General features: G+C 40.3%; 3 non-coding genes and 1 pseudogene across 3 annotated transcripts; all 4 read left to right on the forward strand.

Annotated features, from left to right (window-relative positions):
* Nucleotides 1-2,424: 2,424 nt before the first annotated feature.
* On the forward strand, nucleotides 2,425-2,625 carry LOC145757264 (U2 spliceosomal RNA). Its single transcript, XR_014285316.1, has one exon. It is a non-coding gene; the product is annotated as a U2 spliceosomal RNA (small nuclear RNA).
* Nucleotides 2,626-11,633: 9,008 nt separating this feature from the next.
* Nucleotides 11,634-11,834, forward strand: LOC145757265 (U2 spliceosomal RNA). The gene has a single exon (XR_014285317.1). It is a non-coding gene; the product is annotated as a U2 spliceosomal RNA (small nuclear RNA).
* A 1,225-nt stretch (nucleotides 11,835-13,059) lies between these two features.
* On the forward strand, nucleotides 13,060-13,201 carry LOC145757285 (U2 spliceosomal RNA; annotated as a pseudogene).
* Nucleotides 13,202-13,936: 735 nt separating this feature from the next.
* On the forward strand, nucleotides 13,937-14,131 carry LOC145757240 (U2 spliceosomal RNA). Its single transcript, XR_014285295.1, has one exon. It is a non-coding gene; the product is annotated as a U2 spliceosomal RNA (small nuclear RNA).
* The last annotated feature ends 5,311 nt before the right edge of the window (nucleotides 14,132-19,442 follow it).

The raw sequence follows: 19,442 nt of genomic DNA on the forward strand, positions 1-19,442 counted from the left end.
TGATAATATTGTCAGGAAATTTGGAGGGTACGTTTGAAAAAATAATTGGGATGTCTTCTTCCACCCATTTTCTTACATAGATTAAGTCAGACCATTTTTGTTTAAAATATTCATTTTTCAATATGTTTACCAAATCTTTTGTTTTTTCAGTGTTAGTCATTGTAATTACACAGAGCCCAGAAAATTTACAAAAAATACTTTCATAGTCAGTTGTTTTGAATTTAATGTCCTTAAGAAGGCGATTAAACACTTCTTCTCGGCTTCGCCTTGGTTCGAACCTTAGCATTATGTTGCAGTCGTGTATATTCAGATTAACCGATGGTGTGGTTTTGCCTCCACCAGCCACATTTGCAAAAGATTTTTTTCCAGTGACATGGCTGGGAAGATCTTTTGATGTTTTATTGTCCTGCTGCCATGTCTGTCTGTCTGGTGGAATCGAGGTATTCTTTTTTAATTGGTCTTCTTGGTTTGGTCTTTTGGGTGAATTTGTATTCTTTGTTGTTGGTGAAATTTTTCGTTTGTTGTTGTTGTTCAAACTCAAATTTTGGTTTTCCATTTTTATTGATATAATTCGCTCGGGCGTTAAAAAATGCCTTGTCAAAAAAGCCAACTATATCGAACATAAGCTAAAGCTGTCCCAACCCTAATGGGCGACGTGAATTAGATATAAATAAATAACTGTTGTTAAAAAGTATAAGTCACCAAGAACGGGTAACTTACCTTATTCAAATAGAATGCCCGAACATGCCGGGCGACAAAACCAGTCTGAACGACCGAGCAAGGCGCTGGTCGCGTAAAGAATTTAAAGCGAAATGCAGGAGAAAACGACGCACGTTTTTACGACCACCTAACAGCACGGGCCATGCGCTTACAAGGCTCGCACATTTCGCGATATTTTATGTACAGGCACTTAATCCAATTTCTTATGCGACTAGTTTTGATTAAAAAAAACTCCGTTTCAAGAACGGGTAACTTACCTTATTCAAATAGAATGCCCGAACATGCCGGTCGACAAAACCAGTCTAAACGACCGAGCAAGGCGCTTGTCGCGTAAAGAATTTAAAGCGAAATGCAGGAGAAAACGACGCACGTTTTTACGACCACCTAACAGCACGGGCCATGCGCTTACAACGATCGCACATTTCGCGATATTTTATGTACGTGCACTTGTACCAATTCTTATGCGACTAGTTTTGATTAAAAAAAACTCCGTTTCAAGAACGGGTAACTTACCTTATTCAAATAGAATGCCCGAACATGCCGGTCGACAAAACCAGTCTAAACGACCGAGCAAGGCGCTTGTCGCGTAAAGAATTTAAAGCGAAATGCAGGAGAAAACGACGCACGTTTTTCGACCCCCTAACAGCACAGGCCATGCGCTTACAACGATCGCACATTTCGCGATATTTTATGTACACGCACTTGTACCAATTTCTTATGCGACTAGTTTTGATTAAAAAAAACTCCGTTTCAAGAACGGGTAACTTACCTTATTCAAATAGAATGCCCGAACATGCCGGGCGACAAAACCAGTCTAAACGACCGAGCAAGGCGCTTGTCGCGTAAAGAATTTAAAGCGAAATGCAGGAGAAAACGACGCACGTTTTTACGACCACCTAACAGTACGAACCTTGCGCTTACAAGGCTCGCCCATTTCGCGATTCAAATTTGCAAAGTAGAGCCAGGCAACTTTATAATTAGCAACATTTGTGTTTAGTATGTAAAAAGGCGTCGACACAAGCTAACGGCGGCCTCCTGTGGCGCACAGGTCGCCGTTAATTAATTACTGCGGCGATAATTAGGGTGGCTGTGAACAGATACCCCGCTTCGAAAAACCGTCAACCTGCACACGGGGTGCGAAGCAACTATTGGAATAAAATGAATTAGCCAATAGCGGCCGCGAACAGAATGACAGACCGCGCGAATTCGATCGGATTCCGCCATTTTTGGGCATCGCTTCTCGGCCCCTAGGGCTAAGATCAAGTGTAGTGACGTCGTTGGCACTATTGCTGGATCTAAGGCCCAAAGACTGAGAAGCGATCACGCCAGATGAAAGTATGCTCACATTGCTGACATTCACTTTCACTCAGCACTTTGCACTTTGCACACATGTTATGCATTGTTTGCCCGCTGAAATCTGGTACATGGCTAGCAGCTCACAAGCGAAAGCAGCCACAGCAATCGGAAAGGGTTTCGTGAAATTTTTCCCGCCGATTGCAAAGTGGTTTTGCCAAGCTAAGTGATTAAGCTCTAGTCGCTGGGTGTGGCTTGGTGTTAAAACCCTCCAACCACGATAGCTATGCGCCCTTCAACCCACACAGCTTCATTACGTTTGCTAACTGTGCTGGGGGTAGTATTACACTACAACCTTTTTCAACCACCAGGGGTTGTAAAAGGCCTCTGGTGAGGACATGCTTTACAGCAATCCCTTTATTGGGATGTCAAATACGGCTTGCCGTAGTCACCACCTCTGTTCTTCTCAGTTGTAATACCTGGGACGCTAGGCATCGCCTAGCTCTTTGTATTATGCGGATTTTTGAATACAGAACGCGGAACTGAAGCTTGCTTCGTCCCGTTCACGGGTTGTCCTGGTATTGCACTACCTCCAGGCTCGGCCCACGATCCTGCTGCGGCAGGATTATCTATTATTACATCACTCTATATATACATAGCTTTTGTCACATTTTCGTTGTTTTCTTAGTTAACTTTTATTACAAATTGGTTGAGTAAGCTTATTTAGCGCTTTCATATCGTCTTAGGCAAAAATAAAACTAAGATTGCATGCACCCTAAGGCGACCGGCATAACTTACCCAGGCAGCAACATGTCCACATTTTTGCACCTATTTAGTCTGCGACTTGATTAAAAAAAACTCCGTTTCAAGAACGGGTAACTTACCTTATTCAAATAGAATGCCCGAACATGCCGGGCGACAAAACCAGTCTGAACGACCGAGCAAAGGCGCTTGTCGCGTAAAGAATTTAAAGCGAAATGCAGGAGAAAACGACGCACGTTTTTACGACCACCTAACAGCACGGGCCATGCGCTTACAACGATCGCACATTTCGCGATATTTTATGTACGTGCACTTGTACCAATTCTTATGCGACTAGTTTTGATTAAAAAAAACTCCGTTTCAAGAACGGGTAACTTACCTTATTCAAATAGAATGCCCGAACATGCCGGTCGACAAAACCAGTCTAAACGACCGAGCAAGGCGCTTGTCGCGTAAAGAATTTAAAGCGAAATGCAGGAGAAAACGACGCACGTTTTTACGACCACCTAACAGCACGGGCCATGCGCTTACAACGATCGCACATTTCGCGATATTTTATGTACACGCACTTGTACCATTTTCTTATGCGACTAGTTTTGATTAAAAAAAACTCCGTTTTAAGAACGGGTAACTTACCTTATTCAAATAGAATGCCCGAACATGCCGGTCGACAAAACCAGTCTAAACGACCGAGCAAGGCGCTTGTCGCGTAAAGAATTTAAAGCGAAATGCAGGAGAAAACGACGCACGTTTTTACGACCACCTAACAGCACGGGCCATGCGCTTACAACGATCGCACATTTCGCGATATTTTATGTACAGGCACTTAATCCAATTTCTTATGCGACTAGTTTTGATTAAAAAAAACTCTGTTTCAAGAACGGGTAACTTACCTTATTCAAATAGAATGCCCGAACATGCCGGTCGACAAAACCAGTCTAAACGACCGAGCAAGGCGCTTGTCGCGTAAAGAATTTAAAGCGAAATGCAGAAGAAAACGACGCACGTTTTTACGACCACCTAACAGCACGGGCCATGCGCTTACAACGATCGCACATTTCGCGATATTTTATGTACGTACACTTGTACCAATTCTTATGCGACTAGTTTTGATTAAAAAAAACTCCGTTTCAAGAACGGGTAACTTACCTTATTCAAATAGAATGCCCGAACATGCCGGTCGACAAAACCAGTCTAAACGACCGAGCAAGGCGCTTGTCGCGTAAAGAATTTAAAGCGAAATGCAGGAGAAAACGACGCACGTTTTTCGACCCCCTAACAGCACAGGCCATGCGCTTACAACGATCGCACATTTCGCGATATTTTATGTACACGCACTTGTACCAATTTCTTATGCGACTAGTTTTGATTAAAAAAAACTCCTTATTTTATTTTATTTGCATTAATTAAAAATAACACAAACGAAAATTATTGCGAGTACACAAAAAAAAAATAACGATTCTGTTTAAAAAGGTAAGTTTTCATTAATTTTGTATATTAGTGGTGGTAATTAAAGTTTGGATTGATATAAATACATTTATTAAAACTACAATTAAATTACGAAAAAAATTAGTTTAGAAAAGAAAAAAAAACATTTATTTATTTTTAAGGATTTTTGAAAATTAATTTGTTTCTGTTGTCATTAAAGCTAGTTTGAAGAGCTGTTTAAGGAAAACTATGTGTATACAAAAATATACAACAATATTACGGTTTAAAACATACAATTACATTTACTAAAAAAAAAGACAAGTTACAACGATAAATTAGTAAATATTTACAATTTTAAATGGTTAATATGTACATCTAAATTATAAAGCAATTGAAAAGTATATATTCTTTAAGGAAGTTATGTTTATATAGAAGATATACAGTACAAAATTATAGTTTATAAATATACAAAAAATTATTTATTTGAGGATAATTTAATTATTTTGCCGCTAGTAGTGTACGAAACTTTATGTTGCCATGGCAAAAAGCACATGTTTAAAAAAAATTGTTTTTGGTTAAAAATTTGGTCAATTTTGAGTTTAAGAATTGGTTTTCATGTACTAAATATATTACTTAATGTTTATTAGTTGTACTGTTATAATTATTGGTGTATTTTAGCAGTTTTAATAGATTGATTTGATAAATTTTAAATAATAATGTTATTTTAAATTTATTTAGTTGAAATTGGATTTTTTAAATTGTTTTACTTGGGGTTATAGAAAGGTATTATTGCTTATTAACAGTGATGACATGTTTTGGATTATATTTGGGTAGTTATTATGTATAAATTAAAAATTAATCTGTTTTAAGTGTTAAAATTTATTTTTGCAATTATTTTTAGGTCAGAGTAATTTATTAGGTAACTGCTGAGTTATGTTCAAATGATGTTATGCATTCCGTGATGATGTGGGAATATAAGCTTTGATTTTTGCTGTTTTCAAGGGTGAGTTGGGAGTATAAAGTTTTTTTAAAAGAGGATAGAATAGTTGGTATAGAAAAGTTTAATTTTTCATGGCAAATTTGGTTTCTTTGTTTCCAGATTTTTTGATGTAAAATTGAAATAAGAAGAATATAGTGATCAAGATATAAGGGTGAGATTGAAGATGGTGGAACTAAATTTAAATGGTCGGAATTATCAAAAATATTGTGATCTTGGCCAGATAGAAAGGTAAATATGTTATTAGTTAAAGTAAGTAAAGGTTGGATTTGTTTACAAGCATGAAAAGTGTGAAAAGAAGTTTCGTACGCGGCTTTGTTGCAAAACAGGCAATGTGAGTTGTTGTCTAAATTAAAATGCATGTATGTAGATTTGAGTGGTAATATGTTATGTATAAGCTTAAAGTTAAATGTTTTGGTGCTGTTTGTTAAAATTTTACTGTGTATATTTGACCATGGAATTGTAGATTTGGTTGTGGGTGTTATAATTGTTTTATATAGTTTGTTTATGTTTCCTGATAGCAGTTGTTTTGAAGTTATGTTGTATTTGTTTATAATTGTGATGTAATGTAAATAGTTTTTGTTTGTGTTGTCAATATGTGGTATTGTGTTAAGTGGTAAGATGTTGTGTAGTTTGGAAAGTGTGTGTCCTATGTGATATTTTATGAGAGTGTCCTGTATGGTTGGTGGGCTTGCATTTAATCTGTATTTGGTGTGTGAAAAAAGTGGTCTTATGTAAAAAAGGTCTGCGTATGTTTGTATGTCTGGAAATGAATAGCCTCCGAATGCCTGTGGTAGTGTCAGTGTTTTATATGTGATATTTGTGTGTGTTTTTCCTAGTGCATATGTAAGAAATGTGTTGTTTATTTTTGATATGATATGTTGTGGTATAGGGTATGTGCTGGCCATTGCTCGAATGTGGGGCAGTAGTTTTGTTTTTGTTAATATTGTTTTATGTTCAAGTGTAGTATAATGTTGTTTTAAATTCTCGTGTTCTGTTGTAATTTTGTTATATGTTGTGTTCCATGATTTGTGAATTTGTGTAGGTATGCCTATTGGTATGTTAAGTGGTGAAATGTGTGTGTAATTAGGGTTTATGTTTTGTGGTATATTCTGTGTTTTAATATTGCGGTTAGTAATTAATGTATTTGTTTTGTTGTGATTGAGTGTAAGTCCAGATGCATGTTCGAATAATTGTAGTGTTTTAAAAGCTGAGTGTATTGATTGAGGTGTGGACAGTGTGAGGGTTATGTCATCTGCATATGAAATTGTTTTGATAATATTTTGTCCTGTTATGTGTATTCCTTTAATTGTGTTATCTGCGTCTATTTGTTGTATAAGTGGTTCAATTGAAAGTGTGAATAGGTGTAAGCTTAGTGAGTCTCCTTGTCGAATTCCTTTTTTGATGTGTACTGGTGGAGTGATATGTTTGTTAATGAGAATGTGTGATGTGGCGTCTGTATTGAGTGATTTAATAATGTTAATTAATGTGATTGGAAAGTTAAATTTGGCAAGTGTGTCTAGTAGGTATGTGTGGCTTATTGAATCAAATGCTTTTTTAAAATCTAGTGATATGATATGGTATTGTTTATGTCGTGTTGTGGATAAATTGTATATGTCCCTCAGCAACAAGCTTGCGCCTGCTGCTGATTTGTTTTGTTGTGCAAATTGTGTGTGTGATAGTAAGGTGTTAGTGATATTTTTCAGTCTGTTGGCCAAAATGCGAGTGAAAATTTTGATGTCAGTGTTTAGTAATGATATTGGTCTATAGTTTTCTAAAAGTGATTTTGATTTGTGTTTGTGTATTAATGTTATAGTGCCTGTTTTAAATTGTTGCGGTATGGTGCCTGTTGTTAAAAAATTGTTATATAGTTTGAGTAATGTATTTTGAAGTGTGTCTGAGTGTGTTTTGTAGAGTTCAAATGATAGTCCGTCAGGCCCAGGTGTCTTTTGTGGTGAAAGTGATTTTATTGTGTTTAATAGTTCTGTTTTTGTAATGGGTGTTGTTAATGAGATTTGTTGTTTTGTGGTTAGTTGTGGTAATGTATTTGAGTGAAAAATGTGATTTGTGTCAGTGTATGTGTTGTTGTATAAGTTAGTGTAATATTGTTGTGTTATATTGATCAATTGTTTTGTTGTAGAATATGGTAAGAAGTATTTGTTATAAAGTTCTGGTATTTGTGTTTGAGTAATGTGGGTTTTAATTTGTTTGTAAATGTATTTATCAGGTGCATGTTTGTATTGGTTATTTAAAATGGTATTGAATATTTTTTGTTTTGTATGTTGTTTAATCTTTTTAGCCAAATTATTTTTTGATGTTTGATATGTTTTGTAATGTTGTGGTGTTGGGTTATGTTGTAAGTTTTCTTTTGCTGTGTTCATGTTATTGGTAAGTGTTTGTATGTTGTCAGTCTGTCTGTTTTTGATCAAAATTGAATGTTTTATGTTTAGGTGTTTGATATGTCTTTTAATATTATTCCAGTTTGTGTTTATGTTTTGTGTTGTGTTGTTCCAATGTGGTAATTTATGTGCTAGTGTGTGTGAAAAGTCTGCATCGTGATAAGTGTTTGTGTTGTTTTTCCAAAATCCTTTTCCTTTTTTAATGATGTGTGTGTTTGTGAGTGTAAATGTAAGTGTGACAATGTCATGGTCTGAAAGTGGAAATGGCTGTATTTTATGTTCGAGTGGTGTTATTTCTGGTGTAATGTATATTCTATCTAGTCTGGACTGCATGTTGTGTCCGGTGTATGTATATTGTTGTTTGTGAGGATGTAGTTTTCTAAATGAGTCATAAAGTCCGAAAAGTTGTTGAAATGTTTGTATTGATTTATTTTGTGTGTTATGTGTTAATGGAGGTGTTCTGTCAGTTTGTGTGTTTTCGATGTTATTATAGTCACCCGCCATTATGGTTGGGTAAGGTGATGAGGTGAGGTGTAGTATTGAGTTGAAAAATTTTATGTTATCAGTTGAATTTTGGTGTGATGAAACTGGTGCGTATATGTTTATTATATGAATTGTATGTGTATGTGTGTTAATATCTAATGAAATTGTCCGTCCGTCTGTTGTGTAGTGTATGTTTGATGGTGTGATAGTTTTAGTGTTAAAAAGTATTGCAACTCCACCGCGTGCGTTTGAAAAGCAACTGGAAGAGTTGAAGAAAGATGGGCCATTTTTCCATTCGGATGCCCATATCGATTCTAATTGGGGTAGGGAATGGGTTTCTTGAAGCAGTATAATTGTACTTAAGGAGTTTGCTAAGTTATTAAATAAAGTTTGTCGTTTTATCATATTGCCAAGTCCGTTGCAATTGAGAGTTGTTATAGTTAAATATGACACCATTATTAAACAAATATTTTACAGGAAAAATTAGAAAAAGTAAATAAATTTGATTGTTAATTAGTTTTGATAGTTTGTTTAAAGGTTTGTATTATTTGTTTCTGAAAGATTGTATATTATTTTACCTGCGGACGGGTAAGTATAGTTTATATCTTCTGAATTTTCCATCGATGTTTCCAATGGATATACTTCTTCTTCATCGGAGGTGTTTATGACATATGGGATTGATTTGTGGGTGATGTGGGCTGGTGTCTGTTGTCTACTGCTGGGTTTATTTTGGATTGAAGTGTTTCTTTGTGGCGTGTATGTTTCATTTTGATTTTTTATTATTGGCCGTGGCGGGGAAAATATGCTAGGTTTCTTCTCTTGATGGTCCTTCGGGGTTTCGGTTTCATTATCTTTGTTTGTTTGTGGCGAATTTTGTTGCTGTTCTTTTGGTATGTTTTTTTCTGTTTTTTCTTGTTGTTTATCCGGTTCGTTTATGTTTTTTGCTTGTTGTCCGGGATGGTAAACAGGAAAATAATAGTTTCCGTATATTAATTGTTTGGGTACTGTTACTTGACGAATGTTTTCTTCCTTTACAAAGTAATATCGTTTTCCGTTTTTTACTCCAAATTTGTCTTTAATATGAATTGATCTTGTAACTTCAAGCTGAAGTTGTTTTATTTTTTCAATGATAATATTGTCAGGAAATTTGGAGGGTACGTTTGAAAAAATAATTGGGATGTCTTCTTCCACCCATTTTCTTACATAGATTAAGTCAGACCATTTTTGTTTAAAATATTCATTTTTCAATATGTTTACCAAATCTTTTGTTTTTTCAGTGTTAGTCATTGTAATTACACAGAGCCCAGAAAATTTACAAAAAATACTTTCATAGTCAGTTGTTTTGAATTTAATGTCCTTAAGAAGGCGATTAAACACTTCTTCTCGGCTTTGCCTTGGTTCGAACCTTAGCATTATGTTGCAGTCGTGTATATTCAGATTAACCGATGGTGTGGTTTTGCCTCCACCAGCCACATTTGCAAAAGATTTTTTTCCAGTGACATGGCTGGGAAGATCTTTTGATGTTTTATTGTCCTGCTGCCATGTCTGTCTGTCTGGTGGAATCGAGGTATTCTTTTTTAATTGGTCTTCTTGGTTTGGTCTTTTGGGTGAATTTGTATTCTTTGTTGTTGGTGAAATTTTTCGTTTGTTGTTGTTGTTCAAACTCAAATTTTGGTTTTCCATTTTTATTGATATAATTCGCTCGGGCGTTAAAAAATGCCTTGTCAAAAAAGCCAACTATATCGAACATAAGCTAAAGCTGTCCCAACCCTAATGGGCGACGTGAATTAGATATAAATAAATAACTGTTGTTAAAAAGTATAAGTCACCAAGAACGGGTAACTTACCTTATTCAAATAGAATGCCCGAACATGCCGGGCGACAAAACCAGTCTGAACGACCGAGCAAGGCGCTGGTCGCGTAAAGAATTTAAAGCGAAATGCAGGAGAAAACGACGCACGTTTTTACGACCACCTAACAGCACGGGCCATGCGCTTACAAGGCTCGCACATTTCGCGATATTTTATGTACAGGCACTTAATCCAATTTCTTATGCGACTAGTTTTGATTAAAAAAAACTCCGTTTCAAGAACGGGTAACTTACCTTATTCAAATAGAATGCCCGAACATGCCGGTCGACAAAACCAGTCTAAACGACCGAGCAAGGCGCTTGTCGCGTAAAGAATTTAAAGCGAAATGCAGGAGAAAACGACGCACGTTTTTACGACCACCTAACAGCACGGGCCATGCGCTTACAACGATCGCACATTTCGCGATATTTTATGTACGTGCACTTGTACCAATTCTTATGCGACTAGTTTTGATTAAAAAAAACTCCGTTTCAAGAACGGGTAACTTACCTTATTCAAATAGAATGCCCGAACATGCCGGTCGACAAAACCAGTCTAAACGACCGAGCAAGGCGCTTGTCGCGTAAAGAATTTAAAGCGAAATGCAGGAGAAAACGACGCACGTTTTTCGACCCCCTAACAGCACAGGCCATGCGCTTACAACGATCGCACATTTCGCGATATTTTATGTACACGCACTTGTACCAATTTCTTATGCGACTAGTTTTGATTAAAAAAAACTCCGTTTCAAGAACGGGTAACTTACCTTATTCAAATAGAATGCCCGAACATGCCGGGCGACAAAACCAGTCTAAACGACCGAGCAAGGCGCTTGTCGCGTAAAGAATTTAAAGCGAAATGCAGGAGAAAACGACGCACGTTTTTACGACCACCTAACAGTACGAACCTTGCGCTTACAAGGCTCGCCCATTTCGCGATTCAAATTTGCAAAGTAGAGCCAGGCAACTTTATAATTAGCAACATTTGTGTTTAGTATGTAAAAAGGCGTCGACACAAGCTAACGGCGGCCTCCTGTGGCGCACAGGTCGCCGTTAATTAATTACTGCGGCGATAATTAGGGTGGCTGTGAACAGATACCCCGCTTCGAAAAACCGTCAACCTGCACACGGGGTGCGAAGCAACTATTGGAATAAAATGAATTAGCCAATAGCGGCCGCGAACAGAATGACAGACCGCGCGAATTCGATCGGATTCCGCCATTTTTGGGCATCGCTTCTCGGCCCCTAGGGCTAAGATCAAGTGTAGTGACGTCGTTGGCACTATTGCTGGATCTAAGGCCCAAAGACTGAGAAGCGATCACGCCAGATGAAAGTATGCTCACATTGCTGACATTCACTTTCACTCAGCACTTTGCACTTTGCACACATGTTATGCATTGTTTGCCCGCTGAAATCTGGTACATGGCTAGCAGCTCACAAGCGAAAGCAGCCACAGCAATCGGAAAGGGTTTCGTGAAATTTTTCCCGCCGATTGCAAAGTGGTTTTGCCAAGCTAAGTGATTAAGCTCTAGTCGCTGGGTGTGGCTTGGTGTTAAAACCCTCCAACCACGATAGCTATGCGCCCTTCAACCCACACAGCTTCATTACGTTTGCTAACTGTGCTGGGGGTAGTATTACACTACAACCTTTTTCAACCACCAGGGGTTGTAAAAGGCCTCTGGTGAGGACATGCTTTACAGCAATCCCTTTATTGGGATGTCAAATACGGCTTGCCGTAGTCACCACCTCTGTTCTTCTCAGTTGTAATACCTGGGACGCTAGGCATCGCCTAGCTCTTTGTATTATGCGGATTTTTGAATACAGAACGCGGAACTGAAGCTTGCTTCGTCCCGTTCACGGGTTGTCCTGGTATTGCACTACCTCCAGGCTCGGCCCACGATCCTGCTGCGGCAGGATTATCTATTATTACATCACTCTATATATACATAGCTTTTGTCACATTTTCGTTGTTTTCTTAGTTAACTTTTATTACAAATTGGTTGAGTAAGCTTATTTAGCGCTTTCATATCGTCTTAGGCAAAAATAAAACTAAGATTGCATGCACCCTAAGGCGACCGGCATAACTTACCCAGGCAGCAACATGTCCACATTTTTGCACCGATTTAGTCTGCGACTTGATTAAAAAAAACTCCGTTTCAAAAACGGGTAACTTACCTTATTCAAATAGAATGCCCGAACATGCCGGTAGACAAAACCAGTCTAAACGACCGAGCAAGGCGCTTGTCGCGTAAAGAATTTAAAGCAAAATGCAGGAAAAAACGACGCACGTTTTTACGACCACCTAACATCACGGGCCATGCGCTTACAACGATCGCACATTTCGCGATATTTTATGTACGTGCACTTGTACCAATTCTTATGCGACTAGTATTGATTATAAAAAACTCCGTTTCAAGAACGTGTAACTTACCTTATTCAAATAGAATGCCCGAACATGCCGGTCGACAAAACCAGTCTAAACGACCGAGCAAGGCGCTTGTCGCGTAAAGAATTTAAAGCGAAATGCAGGAGAAAACGACGCACGTTTTTACGACCACCTAACAGCACGGGCCATGCGCTTACAACGATCGTACATTTCGCGATATTTTATGTACACGCACTTGTACCAATTTCTTTTGCGACTAGTTTTGATTAAAAAAAACTCCGTTTCAAGAACGGGTAACTTACCTTATTCAAATAGAATGCCCGAACATGCCGGGCGACAAAACCAGTCTAAACGACCGAGCAAGGCGCTTGTCGCGTAAAGAATTTAAAGCGAAATGCAGGAGAAAACGACGCACGTTTTTACGACCACCTAACAGTACGAACCTTGCGCTTACAAGGCTCGCCCATTTCGCGATTCAAATTTGCAAAGTAGAGCCAGGCAACTTTATAATTAGCAACATTTGTGTTTAGTGTGTAAAAAGGCGTCGACACAAGCTAACGGCGGCCTCCTGTGGCGCACAGGTCGCCGTTAATTAATTACTGTGGCGATAATTAGGGTGGCTGTGAACAGATACCCCGCCTTGAAAAACCGTCAACCTGCACACGGGGTGCGAAGCAACTATTGGAATAAAATGAATTAGCCAATAGCGGCCGCGAACAGAATGACAGACCGCGCGAATTCGATCGGATTCCGCCATTTTTGGGCATCGCCTAGCTCTTTGTATTATGCGGATTTTTGAATACAGAACGCGGAACTGAAGCTTGCTTCGTCCCGTTCACGGGTTATCCTGGTATTGCACTACCTCCGGGCTCGGCCCACGATCCTGCTGCGGCAGGATTATCTATTATTACATCACTCTATATATACATAGCTTTTGTCACATTCTCGTTGTTTTCTTAGTTAACTTTTATTACAAATTGGTTGAGTAAGCTTATTTAGCGCCTTCATATCGTCTTAGGCAAAAATAAAACTAAGATTGCATGCACCCTAAGGCGACCGGCATAACTTACCCAGGCAGCAACATGTCCACATTTTTGCAACGATTTAGTGTGCGACTTGATTAAAAAAAACTCCATTTCAAAAACGGGTAACTTACCTTATTCAAATAGAATGCCCGAACATGCCGGTCGACAAAACCAGTCTAAACGACCAAGCAAGGCGCTTGTCGCCTAAAGAATTTAAAGCGAAATGCAGGAGAAAACGACGCACGTTTTTACGACCACCTAACAGTACGAACCTTGCGCTTACAAGGCTCGCCCATTTCGCGATTAAAATTTGCAAAGTAGAGCCAGGCAACTTTATAATTAGCAACATTTGTGTTTAGTGTGTAAATAGGCGTCGACACAAGTTAACGGCGGCCTCCTGTGGCGCACAGGTCGCAATTAATTAATTACTGTGGCGATAATTAGGGTGGCTGTGAACAGATACCCCGCTTTGAAAAACCGTCAACCTGCACACGGGGTGCGAAGCAACTATTGGAATAAAATGAATTAGCCAATAGCGGCCGCGAACAGAATGACAGACCGCGCGAATTCGATCGGATTCCGCCATTTTTGGGCATCGCTTCTCGGCCCCTAGGGCTAAGATCAAGTGTAGTATCTGTTCTTCTCAGTTGTAATACCTGGGACGCTAGGCATCGCCTAGCTCTTTGTATTATGCGGTTTTTTGAATACAGAACGCGGAACTGAAGCTTGCTTCGTCCCGTTCACGGGTTGTCCTGGTATTGCACTACCTCCAGGCTCGGCCCACGATCCTGCTGCGGCAGGATTATCTATTTTTACATCACTCTATACATAGCTTTTGTCACATTCTCGTTGTTTTCTTAGTTAACTTTTATTACAAATTGGTTGAGTAAGCTTATTTAGCGCTTTCATATCGTCTTAGGCAAAAATAAAACTAAGATTGCATGCACCCTAAGGCGACCGGCATAACTTACCCAGGCAGCAACATGTCCACATTTTTGCACCTATTTAGTCTGCGACTTGATTAAAAAAAACTCCGTTTCAAGAACGGGTAACTTACCTTATTCAAATAGAATGCCCGAACATGCCGGGCGACAAAACCAGTCTGAACGACCGAGCAAGGCGCTTGTCCGTAAAGAATTTAAAGCGAAATGCAGGAGAAAACGACGCACGTTTTTACGACCACCTAACAGCACGGGTCATGCGCTTACAACGATCGCACATTTCGCGATATTTTATGTACGTGCACTTGTACCAATTCTTATGCGACTAGTTTTGATTAAAAAAAACTCCGTTTCAAGAACGGGTAACTTACCTTATTCAAATAGAATGCCCGAACATGCCGGTCGACAAAACCAGTCTAAACGACCGAGCAAGGCGCTTGTCGCGTAAAGAATTTAAAGCGAAATGCAGGAAAAAACGACGCACGTTTTTACGACCACCTAACAGCACGGGCCATGCGCTTACAACGATCGCACATTTCGCGATATTTTATGTACACGCACTTGTACCATTTTCTTATGCGACTAGTTTTGATTAAAAAAAACTCCGTTTCAAGAACGGGTAACTTACCTTATTCAAATAGAATGCCCGAACATGCCGGTCGACAAAACCAGTCTAAACGACCGAGCAAGGCGCTTGTCGCGTAAAGAATTTAAAGCGAAATGCAGGAGAAAACGACGCACGTTTTTACGACCACCTAACAGCACGGGCCATGCGCTTACAACGATCGCACATTTCGCGATATTTTATGTACACGCACTTGTACCAATTTCTTATGCGACTAGTTTTGATTAAAAAAAACTCCGTTTCAAGAACGGGTAACTTACCTTATTCAAATAGAATGCCCGAACATGACGGTCGACAAAACCAGTCTAAACGACCGAGCAAGGCGCTTGTCGCGTAAAGAATTTAAAGCGAAATGCAGGAGAAAACGACGCACGTTTTTACGACCACCTAACAGCACGGGCCATGCGCTTACAACGATCGCACATTTCGCGATATTTTATGTACACGCACTTGTACCGATTTCTTATGCACCTAGTTTTGATTAAAAAAAACTCCGTTTCAAGAACGGGTAACTTACCTTATTCAAATAGAATGCCCGAACATGCCGGTCGACAAAACCAGTCTAAACGACCGAGCAAGGCGCTTGTCGCGTAAAAAATTTAAAGCGAAATGCAGGAGAAAACGACGCACGTTTTTACGACCACCTAACAGTACGAACCATGCGCTTACAAGGCTCGCCCATTTCGCGATTCAAATTTGCAAAGTAGAGCCAGGCAACTTTATAATTAGCAACATTTGTGTTTAGTGTGTAAAAAGGCGTCGACACAAGCTAACGGCGGCCTCCTGTGGCGAACAGGTCGCCGTTAATTAATTACTGCGGCGATAATTAGGGTGGCTGTGAACAGATACCCCGCTTCGAAAAACCGTCAACCTGCACACGGGGTGCGAAGCAACTATTGGAATAAAATGAATTAGCCAATAGCGGCCGCGAACAGAATGACAGACCGCGCGAATTCGATCGGATTCCGCCAATTTTGGGCATCGCTTCTCGGCCCCTAGGGCTAAGATCAAGTGCATCGCTTCTCGGCCCCTAGGACAAGAAAAGAAAAAGACTATCTCTCTCTCTCTCATTTGAAGAAAACATCACGAACAGTATTGTACGCAACACCACTACTCTCGTCCACGTGGGAAGAATTTCCGGGCAAGTGAATTGCTCTGCAAAAATAACATCAAATTTCCAGGCAGGCGAACTGCTCTATACTTGCGGGATTTTGGATTTCCGGGCAAGCGAATTGCTCTAAAAACCAATTTATATAAAGGAAATCCAAACCAACACCGGAAATTCTTCTTACAACTGCCACGTGGACAAAGAAGACATACCATACCATCGTAAAAAGTGAGTGGTGTTGCTAATTTACATTGAGAGAGTTTTCTTGGGGTCGTGTTTGGCGAATTTTTTAAAATTTTATTTTCCATTTTAAATCTTTAATTAAACGACAAATTTAAAATCGGTTTGCGGACTGGCCGCATCAAATATTTTAAGATTCTGCATATAATCGTGGTGTTTTTGTTCGATTTTGGAGTGTTGGGGCCGTGTTTGTTTTATTTTGGTGCTGGATTTGTTCCAAATTGTGCTCGTTCCGCTTGACCCATTTAATTTCGTACAGCGTGAAATTTTTCGGTAAATTTCCACTGTGACGTGGCGTCAGTGAAGCGCACATCAGTTCTCTTTTACAACGTAAAACGTGCGTCGCCTTTTTTTGCGCGGTGCTCCTTTTTGGCGGTCTTGTTTTGGTTAAAATCGGATTTGACTTTGTTTTGTGCCTGTTAATGTTTAACTGTTAAAAGTTGACGTTCTTCCAGCTTTATTTTAATTTTTACTTTTGATAATACCGGTGTTTTATTTATTTGCTTCGCACAGTTAACAGTGGTTCTGTTCCGCTTCGTTCACTCACAGTTTGGGCGTGTTGGTTTTTCTTGATTGTGACGTGAGGCAAGTGAAGCGTGAATCAGCTGTTGTCGCTCTCCTTTTTTATAACAGTGCAAGCATTGTATTATTAAACGTCTACCCTAATATTTTAGATTTAATGCTTTAAAAATATTTTTATTTGTTTTTACTACAACGTTGCCTTAATATACCTTATTCAATATTATTCTGTTTTTTGTTTTGTGAAGTAAAAATTGGACCTTTGTGTATAAAGTACAAAGGACCACAAACAGTAGTTTCTTATTTTTATTGACCATTTTACACTGTTACTGTTTTTTACTATTAAATATTACCTCTTGTTTGCCAACAATTACTGCCTCTATTTTATTGTATTTTTAGATATGGCCTTGCCGAAACCTGCTGGGGATGCCAACGACAGAATTACCGTCTGGTATAGTGGCGTTGGGGCGACCAGGTTTGCTTGTCCAGTGTCGAGTTGTGCTGCACCACAGACTACGTTGCAGTCCTTAAAAAGACATCTTACCAGCTGTCATGGCTGGAAGGGCTGTAACGTACCTGTGCATGCCGTTTGCAATAAATGCAAATTGACATTCACAGGGCCCACTCTTAGATCGGTGCAGCGTCACTACTCGTCGTGCGCCGCTCCACTGGCTTGCTCTCCTCAAGTCCCTATTAAACCCTTCTCATGTCCAACGTGTGCGTCCAGGTGGTTAACTGTGAAATCAGCACGTAGACATTACCATCAAGCCCATCCTGGTGCGCCATCTCTTCCTTATTCGGCTTTTGCTTCTGGCAGTGCAGGGAAATCTATGCTCTGCCAGAAGCAGGCCGTCGCGGGGGGAGAAGCCATAGCCGCTGTTCGATTAACCTACGGCGGCATTAATACCAGCTATGCATGCCACTACAGCGACTGTGTAAAACACCAGAATGGGTTCGGAAGAGTGCGAGCACTTGTCCAACATCTTAAGACTGTCCATAATTACAAAAATGTCAAACTTGACGTAACATGCAACAGATGTCACTGCATGGTGGACCAGGGCACGAGTTCAATATTGAAAGCAGCACAGCATTGGAGAAGTTGTGGTAGGAATGAGGACTCTCCGGCTCCTACTCGACCTCAAGGAGCCGAGGGCAGAGGGAGAATTTCAAAAATAACAAAAATTAACAAATTTTTCTCTCCTCTGTCGTCCGCACCACTTCAGCCATCTTCTTCAATGCTGTCGCCAATTGAACCCCATATCATTCTATCTCCGATCCCCATGCAGTGCTCGTTGACACCATCGTTTATGGACAGTCTTAGCCCGAATCACATGAGTTTATCCCCACCAAAATTACAGCCATTGGTTTTGCCCCCGCCATCTTCACCGGGTAAGTATCTAACACCGCCACCAAAACTAACTTATGCCCAGGTAGTGAAGTTACCGTTACTATCAAAGTCACTTCCAAATATGACTTTTTATAATACAAATTTTCCTGAAGATATGTATATGAACATCTCAAGCATATCTTCCCTAAATAATTCGGTCACATGTCAAAATTCAGTTGTAACGGTAACTTCCCTACAGGAAGCACCACTTATACCAAAACCTCTTGAAAACAACGCCCAAACCCAGATTACTCACCAGCCCATTCCATTGGCATTGCCTCCTGTTGTCCAAAGTGTCTTTGGCTCCGCTGCGGAATGCTTTGCCGAGTGTGGCCCCGCGCTGAGTGACATCATTCTCAGTTGCGAGTCTTCATTCGACTTTGTTCGGTTCTGCACTGAGCTTGAGGCATGGACTCAGGCCGTCTCTGGTTCTGTAAGTCGGCGTAAACCCGCCCCCCATTACAATCGTGGCGCCAAAATCCGCTCGGTCTGTAACAGGGTGTCGGGGCGTAGACCAAAACGAAAGAATGGTCTACGCGAGGCCTTCTGGAGGGACCAGAGGGGGACCGTCAGAAAATTAACGGAGGGCAAGGGCGCTGACTTAAGATGCCGTATTGATTTAGCTATTCTGGAGGAGCGCTTCAGCTCCGATCTTAAGTCGGCGCCCGGTGAATGTAATCGACTCCCCCCCTGGATGGACGCTCAGCTGCTTAACTTGAGAGAGTCTTCGGATGCCCAGGGCTCTGACGGTGGGGCTAGTATTTCGGCGTTGGAGGTAGAGTCGGTCCTCCAAACTCTTAACACCGCTTCTGCTCCTGGGTCGGACCGCCTTTCTTATGGGTTCTGGAAGAGGCTAGATCCCAAGGGCAAGCTCTTGGCTAGACTTTTTGAGACCTGTAGAATCGCGCGCTCGGTTCCGGAGCAGTGGCGGTCCTCGAGTGTTACCCTTATTGTTAAAAATGCTGAGGGTGACCTTAAGGACGTTTCGAACTGGAGACCGATTTCTATCTGCAGAACCATTTATAAGATTTACGCCGCAGTGCTAGCTCGCCGTCTACAGCGCTGGGCTGCAAATTGTGGTGCGCTCTCGTCCGAGCAGAAGGGTTTTCGTCCAATGGAGGGGACGTTTGAACACGTATTCATGCTTGATGCTACGCAGGCTGATTCTAAGGCTTCCAACCAGAGTTTATATACCATCTGGTTGGACCTTAAGAACGCCTTTGGCAGTATTCATCATGACTGTATTCCTGCGGTCCTTAACAGATTTGGAGCGCCTCGGT

This window comes from Corella eumyota, chromosome 6 (assembly GCF_963082875.1).
Source record: "Corella eumyota chromosome 6, kaCorEumy4.1, whole genome shotgun sequence".
NCBI lineage: Eukaryota > Metazoa > Chordata > Ascidiacea > Phlebobranchia > Corellidae > Corella > Corella eumyota.